We start from the raw sequence: 6,000 nt of genomic DNA, 5'->3' as shown, positions 1-6,000 counted from the left end.
TCCATCGAATTTAATAAACATAGAAATTTAAAATGGACTCATACAATAAGTATTATGAGGTACCATTTTCAATTCATCCCATAGTCAGATACTTACCAACGAATATTGAGTACAGTGGAATCTGTCTATTACGGACTGGCCTGCGACAGACTCATCTGTCCGGATTGTAAATCATTCCGGATTAGGCAGCTTTTGTCCATTACCGTAGACACTGCCACGATGAGTTACCGTATATTACAGTTAATTAGCCGAATTTTCAGGACCCAAAAATAACAGTCTGTAGAAGGTGGTCGGCTTATCTATGGGTTACACTTTCGTCAAACTCTTTTCAGGGAGTAAGAAAACGATATCGTATCGCTTCTCGTGAACAAACAACAGAAGACGACTTTTTCAGTAAAGACGTCAAATTTGCAATTAAACATCACTAAACAAGATTATTTACCTTTTCAGTTCTAATTAGTTTTTGCTAAGCAGTGTCTCATATGCAGTGGTTAAGATTACCGTGTGTATTTGTCTCGTATACAGAGCCGGAAATAGCAATTAGCTGTGCACACGTTCAAGTATACGTACCAAGTATATTTTACAGTTGTAATGATTTAAAATGGAACATTCAAATTAAGAGTATAACACACAAACAAAAGTGTCATATAAATATTACCTTCATACAACATTCTTATTCTTAAGTGTTTTCACGAAAAATGCATCTGAATTTGATAGGAATTAATTATCACATAGCCCAGATTTCTGTGTCCTGGGTTTCTTAACAAGGCATACTTGTTACCAACTTTAACTCATCAGCCTGATAATGATAAAGTTCGGCAGTTTGCGAACTTTGTCAAATACCATTTTGATATGTACACATATTTTACACATGTAGGCTTTAGGGATAATCCATTTGAAATTTTAATTTCGGGGCTCATATATCCATTTCAGTCTCCCAAGTTAATACAAAATACTAGATATCTGTTGAAGTATGGTGCAGATGTATGCAGTGATACTGTGATGTTTGCCGCAAGCCATTTTTAAGTCAATAACTTATTCGTATTGGTATGTGACTTTTGAGATTTACAGATAGATTTCATATTTAATTTCTATATTTAGTCATATTAAACCTTTTGTATGCAAGCAGGATAACATTTCTGAATTCGAGCTGCATGGCCCTCCTTTTCCAATAGCTACCCCATACTAAATATACTGAACAAATATGGCTGATAGGTATACGGAGTTATGCAATATTATTTGACTGTATTAACTGCTTCCTGTGACTTCAACCATAACCATCCTCAATGCAAACCCAAATACAACAGAAACCTCGAAGACAATTGACTTACATGTGTATCGCATACACTGAAATGTCACATTGAAATATAAGATACTGAAATATGTAAATCAATACGCTCTTGAATTCATTTAAACATTGCCAATGGCTGTAATCTTCTCTTCTTCATCTTGATGTCACAATGTACGAGACACATGCGTACAGCTAAAGCTTATATTGGTGTCTAGGAGATGAGGGAGCAGGTTTGTTGGTTAAATGTTGCTTTGAAAAGTACGACATGTAAGCTTATGAGCGGGTAACCAGCAGGTCACAGACAGTTATCACTTCGGTAAAGCCTACAAACATGTGAATGGCACTGCGCTAACGAACCAAGAATCAGAGTCAGGGAAATATGGAATTCAAACCAACGATGAGTGCAATTTGGCCCGTTGACGAATGCCTTAGCAGAGTGGAATATAATACTTTAAGGACCCTTGCAAGTAGTATGAGGGATCTTTAAAGTAATGTAATAAGAAAATGAATGTGATACCGTGAATATTACCATTCGTCCATCATAATGCGGTATAATTCTTCCCGCATCTATTAGAGACTCCAGCTTTATGCAAACCCTGGTGAAATGTTAGGCTACTGTGTCCCTTATGTCCCTTTAAGTAAATGTAGTTATCTATGTAATCTACCAGAAGTCATCTCGCTGTTACTTTGGTCATCAACAAGCTGAGATATCTTCCCTCAAACAATGCACATAGCTTAATAGCCAAATAGTATACTTTCATCTGATGGCCCTGTTACTAAGTGCCCAATTTTCATTTTCAGGATTAGCAACATGAATGAATCATACTTCAGAACAAATGGCTCTGTGAGAAAGGGCGCTGCACATCTGACCTGAAAACAATATTTCAGGAAACCTGTGCCCGCTTGAGAAACTTTTCAGCTCTTATGAGGTATTATCTTTCTCAGTTAAATGAATCTACGTTCTGATCGATGATCGGCAGTGAATAGCAAAACTACCTGTCACAACGATAAACAGGTAATGAAAGATGTGATGTCATCGTCTAATCAAACCTAACACCAACCATTTTCTAAAACACAAATTTCAAAATGTTATCCCTTTTTCATCTTAGATCATTGAATCAAGTGTGTTATAAATGAAAAGTAATATGCCATTTCACCAACGAAAAATAGACTTAAGAAAATGTATCCAGAACAGAACATAACATACTTCATATTCAGTGTATTTCATACTTCAGAGTCTTAAATCTATATTTGTACCAACCAAGTACATTCTACGCTTCTGTCATGAACATCTAAAACGCTTTTGACACTTGTTTTTATGACCTTCTTCTCCTAGCGTTGTACATTGAGAAGACAACATGTAATCAATTCTCAGCAGATTGAGATTGTCTGTCATAACATCTCATTACATCCCAGCACTGAATCTCCTGATAAAGCAGCAACAGGTTAATGGAACATTTCTACATAATGATAACACTCATCTCCCAAAAGCCTCTTCTGAATATAAAATCGGTAACAACATTGCTGAAAAACACGGAATTTATTGTTCTACAATCACAAAGGAACATTTTAGACACATAAAGGATATCATCTTGCAATGTGACATGACTTGTATGATGGTTTGTATGCTCATTATTACTTGTGCACATGTGTAAACCGTCACGATGATTAAGAAGGTTTTGGAGAATTAGAGGGTAATATGCTCAAAAGAAGAAAATAACTGGACCTAAGATATGTCATGTCTATCGAGTCTCAAATATAGTTATGCATTATGTTATCTGAAGATGGCTTGGAAAAGTTTAAATGGAAGTTTACTTGAAATACAGTCATTAAGAAACAACATCAGCATTCATATTCTGTATATGGGGCGGTGGGGTAGCCTAGTGGTTAAAGCGTTGGCTCGTCACGCCGAAGACCCGGGTTCGAATCCCCACATGGGTACAATGTGTGAAGCCCATTTCTGGTGTCCCCCGCCGTGATGTTGCTGGAATATTGCTAAAAGCGGCGTAAAACCAAAACTCAGTCAGTCAGAGGCATATCCAGTATTGCCATGAAACCATGACAACAAAGAATCAAACTTGTCCAGAGCAATCATTCTTGCAGATTCAATTAAGAGGCGTTTTATTATCAAGGATAAAGTATGTCACTAAATCCACTGAGCAAATGATCAAACATCTGAATGCATCTGCCAACATTAATCAAGCTTGGGGTTTGAAAGAGCCACAAAAAGCAAATCTCCCTCTCGAGAATAGAAGCGAAATATCATCTCTACAATTTTTCATTATATTGTTTTGGAAATATGGGCTATAACAGACAAGACTACAGAATAAATATTTTTGTAGCTGTACAGACAAGTCCAATATCACTTATCGCGAGAGGTGGAGCACTTATTGTAGGGATTGTTGCACTTGGCAGAATAGGAACATACACTTAAGCAATACTATCCACTCCAATGTCAAAATCTAAATAACTGGTGGTTGGTGTTGATGACATTGGAACTGTCATCGGCTGAGATAATAAATAAAGAGTGGATAGGCATGGGGAGGTATAATGATTTACAAACATTACTTAAGAGGATGAGAAGATTACAATTCACTGCTGCAGGGTAATTGCTTGGAAGTGTCAGTGATGTAACTAACCTCTGTGGTAGTGTTGTATAACGAGATGTGACAAGTGTGAAAACAATTATGTACTTGCTCTGCATGTTCTGGATGCAAAGCTGATAATTAACGTAATTTGATATAAAAGCAGTAATATTTATGACATATTTTCCTCGTTTATTACTAATAATACATGTACAAGGCTATAATGTGTGAGGTTACATTTCACTCCATAATGGAGAATTCATTTCACAGATAGGGGTCACTGTCACACAGTACAAAGTGCATATTAAAGCAGATTGTAAATATTCGTGTCTGGACCATGTGATGCAGATGATTTGTATTACACTAGGATGTGGAAAGTGTTTCGTCGCTTCTATATAAATGATATAAATGATAGAAATGCCATTGACAGTATGTTATCAATGTGGCAAAAGTGTCAAGCAGCTAGATAGATCTGAATGATACAAATCGAAATAAGCGACAATCACTCAAGAGCCTACAGGACTATATATTCCAAGCCACAATACACCAATAATGAATCTAGATGTGTCAGCCTGAGAAATACTGAACAATGCTGGCTATGATTTCAAAATGTTATGTGAACCAAACACCACCTCTGTTGCAATAGATAGAAACGACAAGACCCTCTCCACATCCATCAGACGTACTCTCTGCTAAAACCAGAGTCGACTGGACAATGACTTTTGAGCAAGAGTGGTATGACGCTCTTCGAAATCTTACTAAAAAGAGCATGGTTAACAAATTACTTAATGCATCTGAACTATAAATGGTCGTGCAATCATGTAATTTCATGTGAAACAAACATCACCGGCTCCAAACAAAGATCTTTCAGTGTTCACTTACCAAATGAACCTCTTTTGACAAGCTCCGTACACTGACAAACACAAACATATATGATGTTAGCAAGGGAAAATACGTTATCATATAAACGTCATACATGCACACATTTGTACATAGAACAAAAGGAAATATTCATGAATTACTTCATGGAGTGTGAGTGTTTTCTCTTCAAACCGACTTGCATTGTATGCTGCTTAACGACAGCCTCGTCAGTATTCCAGCCATATGACGGAAGCTTGTAAATAACTGATAAGATCAAGCCACTGTGTCTGAAAACCCGATTCCTTTGGTCGTCTGTCCAGGCCAACATATGTTGCTAGGGATCTTAATCTGCTCTCCCACATGCGCAAAGAAAAGAGACAGTGAGTGACTGTAGTTTTACGCCGCTTCAAGCAATATTAAAACAATATTGCTGCGAGGGACACCAGAAATGGGCTTCAAACATTGTACAAATGTGGGGAATCGAACCCGTGTCTTCAGCGTGACGAGCGAACGCTTTAACCACTTGGCTACCCCACCACCCCTCAAAGAAAAGACCAGCAGTGGGTCACTTACACCGCAATAATATAAACTGATGGTATCGATGTCCTAATTATTCAAGCCTTTATATTTTTAGTCACTTTCCCCAAGATATAATCCATCGCACGTGGGTATATCATATCCTGGTTCCATTTCCCCAGGTCTTCAGGTGTAGATTTGACTTTCCTTTGCATGCGTTTGTGATGCGTGCTACCAGTAAGACAGTATTTGTACACCTTTTGCATCCACATCTTGACCAGGATATATACTCTGCTTAAGAGAGACATTGGAAATATCTGACGGAATTTGACGGCGGATAATCATGCAAAACGATTACAAAATGTGAATTTCTCATGTCTGCAGGCATCAGGAGTGATTTGTACGGGTAGAATATAGTATGGCATACCGAAAAAGAGGGGGCAACGCAACCACGTGGTTTCATGGTGGCCAAACACATCAACATGAAAATAAGCTATGAAAGGCTAGGTTTCATTTGTCTGCCATCACAATTGCACAGCAAGTGAGAAGTGAAAACATGCAGACAGAATACTCGTATCGCCAAACACCATTACAAGACTATGGAATCGTTATCAGATGCAGGTTCAACACGTGACCAATCACAACTGCGGCGCAAGACTGGTTCGTACGGGTTCGTCGCTTACGTGATATTCATATCACAGCAATCTCAGGATACCAGAATTGCGTAGGCTTTCAGGACCTACGTGC

Source organism: Haliotis rubra, unplaced genomic scaffold (assembly GCF_003918875.1).
Source record: "Haliotis rubra isolate DU_JTF1 unplaced genomic scaffold, ASM391887v1 Scf1065, whole genome shotgun sequence".
Lineage (NCBI taxonomy): Eukaryota > Metazoa > Mollusca > Gastropoda > Lepetellida > Haliotidae > Haliotis > Haliotis rubra.
This window is presented reverse-complemented; position numbering follows the sequence as displayed.